Raw genomic sequence first — 13268 nt, 5'->3', positions numbered from 1 at the left:
TAGGGCAGGGGAAGACAGTATTTATCTTATAACCAATAAAATAAGTAGTATGCCAGGTTGGAATAATCATGTTAGGGGAAATTCAAAATAGAACTACCTTTTGGCATAACCTACAGAAAGATGCAGGGTGCTCCAGATCTTTTGGAAAACTCTATGGAAAGTTTCAGGGTGCTACAGACCATTTGGCATAACCTATGGAAAGATGTATGGTACTGCAGACATTTTGGTCTAACCCACAAAAAGATGCATGGTACTGCAGACGTTTTGGCATGACCTACGGAAAGAGGCAGCAGGCCTTAAACCTTTTGGCATTACCTACGTAAAGATGCAGGGGGCCCCAGAGATGGTGGCCCCAGCTCAGGTGTGGCACCAGGGCTCAATATCATCAAGAAAGTGGATTAAGAAAGAGAAAGATAATATTGTGAGATCAAAAGTTGTCGATAATCTTTCAAGGAAAAAATTTTATGATTTTTTAGGTGAAATTAGAAAAAAAGGTTCATGCAGAGGAGTAACAAAAGTTATAGATGATGTCTCTGGGGCCCAATAATATATGAAATGGTTTAAAAGAAAAATCTTTAACATTGTAGAACACTGCGAGGTGCACATCAGATGAGACTGAAACTGACCTAATTACAGCTGTATGTGAAACCTGTATGGCCCCTGCCCCCCCTAATATTAAACACATGCACACAGTAACCCCCTGTAGCACACAGTAACCCCCTGTAATGGCCCTAATATTAAACACTTGTACACTGTAACCCCTGTAATGGCCCTAATGCTAAACACCTGCACACTGTAACCCCTGTAATGGCCCTAATGTTAAACACCTGCACACTGTAACCCCTGTAATGGCCCTAATGTTAAACACCTGCACACTGTAATGCTTGAGAAAACTTAAAAAGCTAAACAAAAGGAATTACGATATTTTACATAATTGTGATATAATACAGTAATATATTATGATATATTACTGTACTTTATTTAGTATTTTTGTATACAAGGGTTCTTACATTATAGTACAGCCAATAGCACGCATAGCGTTATGGGTGAATGTCTATGTGTCTTACAGGCACACTCTCCCATGATACATCACCACCATGTGTCTTACAGGCACACTCTCCCATGGTACATCACCACCATGTGTCTTACAGGCACACTCTCCCATGTTACATCACCACCATGTGTCTTACAGGCACACTCTCCCATGGTACATCACCACCATGTGTCTTACAGGCACACTCTCCCATGGTACATCATCACCATGTGTCTTACAGGCACACTCTCCCATCATACATCACCACTATGTGTCTTACAGGCACACTCTCCCATGGTACATCACCACCATGTGTCTTACAGGCACACTCTCCCATGGTACATCACCACCATGTGTCTTACAGGCACACTCTCCCATGGTTCATCACCACCATGTGTCTTACAGGCACACTCTCCCATGGTACATCACCACCATGTGTCTTACAGGCACACTCTCCCATGGTACATCACCACCATGTGTCTTACAGGCACACTCTCCCATGATACATCACCACTATGTGTCTTACAGGCACACTCTCCCATGGTACATCACCACCATGTGTCTTACAGGCACACTCTCCCATGGTACATCACCACCATGTGTCTTACAGGCACACTCTCCCATGGTACATCACCACCATGTGTCTTACAGGCACACTCTCCCATGGTACATCACCACCATGTGTCTTACAGGTACACTCTCCCATGGTACATCACCATGTGTCTTACTAGTGAGCACATGAAGGTGAACACATCTAGGTGAGCACATCTAGGTGAGCACATCTAGGTGAACACATCTATGTGAGCACATCTATGTGAGCACATCTATGTGAGCACATCCAGGTGAGCATATCAAGGTGAGCACATCTAGGTGAGCACATCTAGGTGAACACATCTAGGTGAGCACATCAAGGTGAACACATCTATGTGAGCACATCTATGTGAGCACATCTAGGTGAGCACATCAAGGTGAGCACATCTAGGTGAACACATCTAGGTGAGCACATCTAGGTGAGCACATCTAGGTGAGCACATCAAGGTGAGCACATCTAGGTGAGCACATCTAGGTGAGCACATCTAGGTGAACACATCTAGGTGAGCACATCAAGGTGAACACATCTATGTGAGCACATCTATGTGAGCACATCCAGGTGAGCACATCAAGGTGAGCACATCTAGGTGAGCACATCTAGGTGAACATATCTAGGTGAGCACATCTAGGTGAACATATCCAGGTGAGCACATCAAGGTGAGCACATCTAGGTGAACATATCTAGGTGAGCACATCTAGGTGAGCACATCTAGGTGAGCACATCAAGGTGAACACATCTATAGCAGGAATTTTATCTGTATGATTAGAAAAAATAAAATACAGCGTATTTGGCGTTTATGGGTTTAATTTTTATTTTACTTCTAGTTCGCCGCAGGTGCAAAAAGAAAGAAGCAACAGATCGATGGAACTTGACGTCATAGTGTGTTCAAACTCATAAGATTCCAATTCTTGCCCTAAACTTTTAACAAAAACGTCCCTCAAGGTATTTTTCTATATTGAAGACTTCAAACAATTTATAATAATAGCTACGGTAATTATGGTAATATTCTGTCAATAGTTGAGGCATTAAGGTAATATTTATGGTAAAGACTTGTATATTCCTTTTGTGTACAGAGGAAATATTGGTATATTTCTAACACAATCTCACGGGAGTCATTATATTATTGATTATATTTCTCTATTGATGCTTGAGAAAAGGAATCTATAATGAGAACGGAGTTATGAACGAAAATCTATTTGCACACAAACAACATATATTGAGACATTCACACATGTTGTGGGCTTCACAACAGCAACAGAATAGCGTGTTGTGAGCGTTGCAACAAAAAATAATATACTGTGAGAGTAGCATCACGTTATTTCTGCGTTGCAATGGTGCAACACTCGCCACATAATATCCCTGTGTTGCATCATTCAAACCCCATTATTTCTGTGTCGCAACACGTTATTGCACGCAACATTCCTGTCCGTTGCACGTAACATTTAAAACACGTTATTCCTGTCCGCTGCAACACTTACAACACATTATTACTGTGTTGCAGCGTTCATAATACTTTATTTCTGCGTTGCATTATTCACAACACTTTTGTTCCATGGTGCAAAACTCATAACTTACCACTCCTGTGTTGCAACACGCACAACGGGTTATTTGTGCGGTGTAACTCTCACAACACGCTAATCTTGTGTTGCAATGATGTAACACAACACTCCCAATCTATAATTTATGTGTGCAACACTTACAGAACATCATTTCTGTGTTGCAGTAGTCACGAAATGGCATTTAGGTGTTGTAACACTCACAACACGTTATTCCTGTGTTGCATCGCTGCATCACTCACAACATGTTATTGCTGTGTTTCAACACTCATAAGACGTTAGCAATGTGATGCAACACTCGACTCGTTTTCCCATCAAGCGTTAAACGTTGTATTCTTCCCTGGTAATTACAGACCTATCAGTCTCGTGTCATGCACTTGCAAGATGCTTGAAAGGATCATCCTAAACCGACTGTTGCACAAAATAGGCAGGTTAGGGGAGGGGGTCAATGGATTTGTTAAAGGACGGAGCACAGCAAATTGTATAGTTAATTACTTGTATTGTATACATAATTACAAATTGTATAGTTAATTACATGGCCGAAACGCTTTGCGTAATAGTGGCTTTAAGCATTGTATGTACTAGCCCTAACTATAAATCCATCACTCTTTGTAAAATCTTTTGTATGTATGTACCTTACCTAAATAAACATTTGATTTGATTTAATTTGATTACTTGTCTAATGACACGGCTAGGTACTCTGTATTTGTTGACATCAAAGGAGCCTTCGACAAAGCACAGGAGATTGCGATCCTGGACGAGCTTGCATGCATGGGTGTCAAGGGGAGACTCATGAAATGGGTTGAAGACTACCTCACAGGAAGGAAAGCCAAGGTTTGCTTCAATGGAGCAGTCTCCAGAACAATGAATATGGAACTCGGAACCCCCCAAGGCGGAGTCTTAAGCCCTACACTATTCAATGTACTTATGAACGCCATTGCAAATATTGATTTTCCGGAAGGAACACAACAAGTGGGATATGCAGATGATGTCCTAATACAAGCTCCCACCTTGGGAAAAATTGAACAGTCCATTGAACTCCTTGGAAGGAAATGTATTGAGCTCGGTTTCACTCTCTCCACAAACAAGACGAAGGCATACTCCCATCACAAGCGGAGAGCAAATGAAAAACTGCAAATTAATGGTGTAACACTTGAATGGGTTGACCACTATCGGTACCTTGGCGTCACTGTCGGCTCTAACAAGGGAAAGAAAGAGGAGCTCAATCAACTCATAGGAACATGCAAAAGTCGACTCAGGGCACTGAAAGCTATGACCTGGAATGGACATGGAGCCTCTATTGCCATGCTTAAAATGATGTACACAGCCTATGTGCGCTCCGTCGTAGACTATGCCGCACCAGTTCTGTTCACCTACTCCCAAAGCGATATGAAAAGGCTTGAAAGCATTCAAAATGAAGCCATGATAATCATTCTTGGAGTTTCAAGGACTGCCAAAACGTCTAATCTACGAGAGGAGTAGTCCCTTCCCTGTGTTAAAAGCAAAATTCAGGAGCTGAATGCTAAGCTTGCAATTAGGATAGCCAGAGATCCCCATTACAATGATATTGCCAAGAAAAAACTGAGCTCTGTGCTACTTTCAGGGGAAAACAGGAGAAGCAAAAAATGGCATCACAGAGCAGTCTGCTACCTTGAAGAGCTTCACCTGCTTGAGCAAGCCCGTGAGCTCCTGCCTGTAGAGAGGTTACCTCCCTGGGAGGATGACTCATGCAAGATCATCATCAATGAAATGGCAATGAAAAAATCCAACATGATACCACAAGAAATGAGGCACAAGTATCTCGAGGAAATTTATAAAGAAGCCGGAGATGAACTAGATCAAATCTACACTGACGGGTCATCTAATCCTGTCAATGGCAGGGCTGGTGCAGCATACACGGTAATCAAGGATAATACTTTCCAACGCAGAAATGAAGAAAAAGCACGTATTGAGAACTATGCCTCTTCAACGCAAGCAGAGCTAACTGCCATTGTTATGGCGTTAAGGTTTCTTGAACGGAACACTAATGGTGCAGTGATTTGCACCGATTCAAAAGCAGCACTGCAAAGCCTAAGTAAAAATCAGGCAGAAAATCTTGCAATAGTCGCTGAAATTAAGAGAGCTGTGAGAGTACTTACCAATCAGGGAAGAGTCATCAAGTTTCTGTGGATCCCCTCCCATGTTGGAATATATGGGAATGAACGAGCAGATGTGCTGGCTGCTGAAGGCGCTGAAGGAGACCATATTGAATACTTCATACCCAAGACTCAACTACAAATTAGAGATATTATCAGGCAACATCACCGTGACAAGGTAACTGAGGAAAGGAGGATAGAAGCACAAACCAGTGAATCTGTACGATGGTACAACATGGTTGCAGCTGGCAATCCCAATCATTATGGCCGAAGAGGAGGACGACGAGGGAGAGAATCAGTAATAGCGAGAATCCGTCTTGGATACAAATATCCATGGAGATTTGGAATGGAAACAACAGTTGATCAGCGAAGTTGCAGAATCTGTGGTGAGAGTGATGGACACCGCCTTGACCACTATCTACGTGAATGTGAACACCTGAGAGACATTAGGAATATGTGTAGAATAATAAACCACACATTGTTTGAGTTAGGAAAACACTATTTGTCAAATATTGATACTGTTCTTAAAAGGTTTCCCCATTTTGCACCCGTAAGATAACGTAAGCTTTTAAGGGTTGATAAATGTTAATCTTCTTGTTTGAGGAGCTGTTCACTTGAGACAGTTAAGCAAGTCCCAGCTGTGTCTGGGTACAAGTGACAGGATGAACATCCCAACGGGTTTTCTTCCTATTGGGGAGTGTTGTACATTCTGCTATGGCGGTGTGTCCACTCACAAGATGAGTGGCGCTGCCCAATAAACTCGCCCCTTGGGGCAAAATTTAAAAATTTAAATTTGCACCATATAAATTGTTGATTGCTAATATGTAAATTACAAATGATAAGAGATTGAAAAGATAGATAAAAGGTGATGGAAAAATACTGTTATAAATAGATAAATAGAAAATAATTAATATAACGGGAAAGAATATATAAATTATATGCAAATGAATAGTTATTAAAGATGGTTAAGTGTATAAATACAAGTGATTAACTATCTAAAAATGTGAATGGATTAATAAATACATGAGGATTAAAATACTAATTTAAATGAGATAAATATATTTTTTTTTTTGAGATATATACAAGAGTTGTTACATTCTTGTAGAGCCACTAGTATGCGTAGCGTTTCGGGCAGGTCCCTGGAATACGATCCCCGCCGCGAAGAATCGTTGTTACAACCAAGTACACATTTTACTGTTGCGTTAAACAGAGGCTACAGTTAAGGAATTGCGCCCAGTAAATCCTCCCCGGCCAGGATACGAACCCATGACATAGCGCTCGCGGAACGCCAGGTGAGTGTCTTACCACTACACCACGGAAATATGTAAAAGGTGTTGGAATAGATCCATAAAAAGTGAATAAATATTAAAGGGATTAAATAGATGAAAAAATAGGACTCAATAATTCCAACTAGAGTGTTATTTGGGTAATATATTAAAAAGGAAGTTCCGGTCAAGTGGTCGAACTGGTGACCTCGTGAACACCGGGTCTAACCTCCCAGTCTGGCCACGACTCTTCCTGCTTAATGAAGAACTCAACAGTCATACATTCATCCACTTCATCATACATCATCAACTGACAATTGAGGCGTGTGAAGGAGAAAGTCAGGAAGGAAAATTAATCTTTATGAGAAGAGGATGTAAGGTAAGGTAAGGAAATGATGAGGTGAAAGCGCCAGGCCAGTATGAATATATAACACTGGGAAGGGACATTAGGATGGGCTGGGATGTGAGGACGGAGTGAAGGAACGGTGCTCAACCTCTTGGACCATCGGGGATCGAACGCCGACCCTGCAAGAAGCAAAAGTATGGAGTGGAAAAACGGTGCCCAATCACTTGGACCTTCGGGGATCGAACAGAAAACATACTTTATAGACATCATAGATCTCAATAAAGTTAAACAAAGCGAACACTTCGAAGTTATTTTCTCACATTTATTAAGGTAAATATATATTCAACCAGGAGATATTCTACTTTGTATTTATTTAATCAACAAATAATATGTTTACATTGGTTGTTTATGGACATACAAGTAATTATGGTAATATTATAGTAATAGTTCAGGTAATTATGGTAATATTATAGTAATAGTTCAGGTAATTATGGTAATATTATAGTAATAGTTCAGGTAATTATGGTAATATTATAGTAATAGTTCAGGTAATTATGGTAATATTATAGTAATAGTTCAGGTAATTATGGTAATATTATAGTAATAGTTCAGGTAATTATGGTAATATTATAGTAATAGTTCAGGTAATTATGGTAATATTATAGCAATAGTTCAGGTAATTATGGTAATATTATAGTAATAGTTCAGGTAATTATGGTAATATTATAGTAATAGTTCAGGTAATTATGGTAATATTATAGTAATAGTTCAGGTAATTATGGTAATATTATAGTAATAGTTCAGGTAATTATGGTAATATTATAGTATTCGTGAAGGTAATTATCCTGTTGCTGTCAATATCTTACGACGAATAGAGAAGAATCGTGAATGAAAATCTGACTTTAGTTAAAATGTGTCATATTCCTTTACAAAAATACACAGACATAAAACGAACGCACACAGACATGTTGTTAGTGTTGCAACGCTCAGGAACGGCATGTTTTGGGTGTTTCAACACAGGAATATAGTGTTGTAAGTGTGGCAAATTTGAATAAGGTGTTGTGAGTCTTGCAACACTGAAATGGGAAGTTATAAGTGGAAGTTATAAGTGTTGGATCACAAGATGGAGGTGTTGCAAGTGTTGCAAAACAGGACTTGTTGTGAGCGTTGCAAAACAAATTACATACTCAGGTTGTAACACATAAATAACATACTGTGAGGGGTTACAACATGTTATTACTGTGTTTCAACGTTTCAAAACACATAACTCATTATGTATGGGTTGCATCACAATACGTTATTGTCTTGCAACCCAACTCACATCACGTCATTGATGTGTTGTAACACTCACATCACGGTATTAGTGTTGCAATTTTGCATACAAATTCTGTGTTGCAGCACTCCGTTAGGACCGTTATGCAACATTCACGTTAGGACCGTTATGCAACACTCACGTTAGGACCGTGATGCAACATTCACGTTAGGACCGTGATGCAACACTCACGTTAGGACCGTGATGCAACACTCACGTTAGGACCGTGATGCAACACTCACGTTAGGACCGTGATGCAACATTCACGTTAGGACCGTGATGCAACACTCACGTCAGGACTGTGATGCAACACTCACGTTAGGACCGTGATGCAACACTCACAACTCAACAGTCCCATCAAGCGTTTAACATTGTATTCTTGCCAGATATTAATGTTTTATTGCTAATATGTAAATATTACAAAAGTTTGCGATTGAATAAATCAACAAAAGGTGATAGAAAATATAACTAACAAGTGATTAAACAGATGAATAAAAAGTAAATTAAAAAATAAAACTGACTGAAGAAACAAATTAAATTAGATTGATTGATTGATGAAGATTAAGCCACCCAAAAGGTGGCACGGGCATGAATAGCCCGTAAGTGGTGGCCCTTTTAAGCCATTACCAGTATCAAGAGCTGATACTGGAGATCTGTGGAGGTGCGACTGCACCCTGCGTGACGGGAGATGTCTCCCGTGTAAATTAGATTGAACAGCTAACAAAGGTGATTAACTAGAGCAATATAGGTGATTAAATATCTTAAAACTGGTGATTGCTTTGGTAAATGATGCTTTAACAAGTCGATAAAATGGTATAAATAGACATATTAAAGTTGCTGTAATTGTCCAATAAAACGTGGGTGAATTTTTAAAATGTGATTAAATGGATGAAAATTGCGATTGAATAATTAAAACTTAAATATAATTTAACTAAATTAAAAAAGAAGAAGATGCAAACAGAGAGAGTTCGAACTGGTGGCAAAAAAATCTTATGTCACTGAATAATTAATAAAGGTGATTAAACAGATAAATTTGCGTGATTAAATATCTAGAAAATGGTGATTGGATTAATAAATATATGATGACTGAAAAATAAAGATAATGTGATAAAAGAGACAATATAAAACTTGATTAAATTGAAAAATAAAACTTGATTTAACATATAAAATTTGATTAAATAGATGAAAAATAGTAATGGATTAAAACTAAAGTGTTTTGTAGGCAATATATGGAAAAAGGAAGCTCATATCGACAGTATAGAGTTGGAACTGGTGACCGCGTGAACACCGGGTCCAACTGGTGACCGCGTGAACACCGGGTCCAACTGGTGACAGCGTGAACACCGGGTCCAACTGGTGACCGCGTGAACACCGGGTCCAACTGGTGACCTCGTGAACACCGGGTCCAACTGGTGACCGCGTGAACACCGGGTCCAACTGGTGACCGCGTGAACACCGGGTCCAACTGGTGACCGCGTGAACACCGGGTCCAACTGGTGACAGCGTGAACACCGGGTCCAACTGGTGACCGCGTGAACACCGGGTCCAACTGGTGACCGCGTGAACACCGGGTCCAACTGGTGACCGCGTGAACACCGGGTCCAACTGGTGACCGCGTGAACACCGGGTCCAACTGGTGACCGCGTGAACACCGGGTCCAACTGGTGACCGCGTGAACACCGGGTCCGACCTCCCAGTCTGGCCACGACTCTTCCTGCTTAATGAAGAACTCAACAGTCATACATTCATCCACTTCATCATACATCATCAACTGACAACTGAGGCGTGATGAGGGAAAATCAGTAGAGGAAAAATATCTGTGAGGATGTGAGGTAAGGTAAGGTAGGGTAAGGTGAGGTAAGGTGAGGTAAGGTAAGGTGAGGTAAGGTGAGGTAAGGTGAGGTAAGGTGAGGTAAGGTGAGGTAGGGTAAGGTAAGGTAAGGTAAGGTAAGGTGAGGTAAGGTAAGGTGAGGTAGGGTAAGGTAAGGTAAGGTGAGGTAAGGTAAGGTAAGGTGAGGTAAGGTGAGGTAAGGTAAGGTGAGGTAAGGTGAGGTAAGGTGAGGTAAGGTGAGGTAGGGTAAGGTAAGGTAAGGTGAGGTAAGGTAAGGTGAGGTAGGGTAAGGTAAGGTAAGGTAAGGTGAGGTAAGATAAGGTGAGGTGAGGTAAGGTAAGGTGAGGTAAGGTAAGGTAAGGTGAGGTAAGGAAAGGTAAGATAAGGTAAGGTAAGGTGAGGTAAGGTAAGGTGAGGTAAGGTGAGGTAAGGTAAGGTAAGGTGAGGTAAGGTAAGATAAGGTAAGGTGAGGTAAGGTGAGGTAAGGTGAGGTAAGGTCAGGTGAGGTAAGGTGAGGTGAGGTAAGATAAGGTAAGGTAAGGTAAGGTGAGGTGAGGTAAGATGAGGTGAGGTGAGGTAAGATAAGGTGAGGTCAGGTAAGGTAAGGTAAGATAAGGTAAGGTAAGGTAAGGTGAGGTAAGGTAAGGTAAGGTGAGGTAAGGTAAGGTAAGGTAAGGTGAAGGAAGGTAAGGTGAGATGAGGTAAGGTGAGGTAAGGTAATATAAGGTAAGGTGAGGTAAGGTAAGGTAAGGTGAGGTAAGGTGAGGTAAGGTAAGGTGAGGTAAGATGAGGTAAGGTAAGGTGAGGTAAGGTGAGGTAAGGTAAGGTTAAGTAAGGTGAGGTAAGGTAAGGTGAGGTTAGGTGAGGTAAGGTGAGGTAAGGTAAGGTAAGGTTAGGTAAGGTAAGGTAAGGTGAGGTAAGGTATGGTAAGGTGAGGTAAGGTAAGGTAAGGTATGGTGAGGTAAGGTAAGGTGAGGTTATCTTGAGATGATTTCGGGGCTTTAGTGTCCCCACGGCCCGGTCCTCGACCAGGCCTCCACCCCAGGAAGCAGCCCGTGACAGCTGACTAACTCCCTGGTACCTATTCTACTGCTAGGTAACAGGGGCATAGGGTGAAAGAAACTCTGCCCATTGTTTCTCGTCTGCGCCCGGGATCGAACCCGGGACCACAGGATCACAAATCCCGCGTGCTGTCCGCTCGGCCGACCGGCTCCCAAGGTAAGGTGAGGTGAGGTGAGGTAAGGTGAGGTAAGGTGAGGCAAGGTGAGGTAAGGTGAGGTAAGGTGAGGTAAGGTGAGGCAAGGTAAGGTGAGGTAAGATGAGGTAAGGTGAGGTAAGGTTAAGTAAGGTGAGGTAAGGTAAGGTGAGGTAAGGTGAGGTAAGGTGAGGTTAGGTGAGGTAAGGTGAGGTAAGGTAAGGTGAGGTAAGGTATGGTAAGGTATGGTGAGGTAAGGTTATCTTGAGATGATTTCGGGGCTTTAGTGTCCCCGCGGCCCGGTCCTCGACCAGGCCTCCACCCCCAGGAAGCAGCCCGTGACAGCTGACTAACTCCCAGGTACCTATTCTACTGCTAGGTAACAGGGGCATAGGGTGAAAGAAACTCTGCCCATTGTTTCTCGTCTGCGCCCGGGATCGAACCCGGGACCACAGAATCACAAATCCCGCGTGCTGTCCGCTCGGCCGACCGGCTCCCAAGGTAAGGTAAGGTGAGGCAAGGTGAGGTAAGGTAAGGTGAGGTAAGGTGAGGTAAGGTAAGGTGAGGTAAGGTGAGGTAAGGTGAGGCAACGTAAGGCAAGGTAAGGTGAGGTAAGGTAAGGTGAGGCAAGGTGAGGTAAGGTGAGGTAAGGTGAGGTAAGGTAAGGTAAGGTGAGGTAAGGTAAGGTGAGGTAAGTGGAGGTAAGGTGAGGTAAGGTAAGGTGAGGTAAGGTGAGGCAAGGTAAGGTGAGGTAAGGTGAGGTAAGGTAAGGTTAAGTAAGGTGAGGTAAGGTAAGGTGAGGTTAGGTGAGGTAAGGTGAGGTAAGGTAAGGTAAGGTTAGGTAAGGTAAGGTAAGGTGAGGTAAGGTATGGTAAGGTGAGGTAAGGTAAGGTAAGGTATGGTGAGGTAAGGTAAGGTGAGGTTATCTTGAGATGATTTCGGGGCTTTAGTGTCCCCACGGCCCGGTCCTCGACCAGGCCTCCACCCCAGGAAGCAGCCCGTGACAGCTGACTAACTCCCTGGTACCTATTCTACTGCTAGGTAACAGGGGCATAGGGTGAAAGAAACTCTGCCCATTGTTTCTCGTCTGCGCCCGGGATCGAACCCGGGACCACAGGATCACAAATCCCGCGTGCTGTCCGCTCGGCCGACCGGCTCCCAAGGTAAGGTGAGGTGAGGTGAGGTAAGGTGAGGTAAGGTGAGGCAAGGTGAGGTAAGGTGAGGTAAGGTGAGGTAAGGTGAGGCAAGGTAAGGTGAGGTAAGATGAGGTAAGGTGAGGTAAGGTTAAGTAAGGTGAGGTAAGGTAAGGTGAGGTAAGGTGAGGTAAGGTGAGGTTAGGTGAGGTAAGGTGAGGTAAGGTAAGGTGAGGTAAGGTATGGTAAGGTATGGTGAGGTAAGGTTATCTTGAGATGATTTCGGGGCTTTAGTGTCCCCGCGGCCCGGTCCTCGACCAGGCCTCCACCCCCAGGAAGCAGCCCGTGACAGCTGACTAACTCCCAGGTACCTATTCTACTGCTAGGTAACAGGGGCATAGGGTGAAAGAAACTCTGCCCATTGTTTCTCGTCTGCGCCCGGGATCGAACCCGGGACCACAGAATCACAAATCCCGCGTGCTGTCCGCTCGGCCGACCGGCTCCCAAGGTAAGGTAAGGTGAGGCAAGGTGAGGTAAGGTAAGGTGAGGTAAGGTGAGGTAAGGTAAGGTGAGGTAAGGTGAGGTAAGGTGAGGCAACGTAAGGCAAGGTAAGGTGAGGTAAGGTAAGGTGAGGCAAGGTGAGGTAAGGTGAGGTAAGGTGAGGTAAGGTAAGGTAAGGTGAGGTAAGGTAAGGTGAGGTAAGTGGAGGTAAGGTGAGGTAAGGTAAGGTGAGGTAAGGTGAGGCAAGGTAAGGTGAGGTAAGGTGAGGTAAGGTAAGGTGAGTTAAGGTGAGGTAAGGTAAGGTGAGGTAAGGGGAGGTAAGGTAAGGGGAGGTAAGGTAAGGTGAGGGGAGGTAAGGGGAGGTAAGGT

This window comes from Procambarus clarkii, chromosome 35, assembly GCF_040958095.1.
Source record: "Procambarus clarkii isolate CNS0578487 chromosome 35, FALCON_Pclarkii_2.0, whole genome shotgun sequence".
NCBI lineage: Eukaryota > Metazoa > Arthropoda > Malacostraca > Decapoda > Cambaridae > Procambarus > Procambarus clarkii.
Note: the sequence above shows the minus strand (reverse complement) of the source record.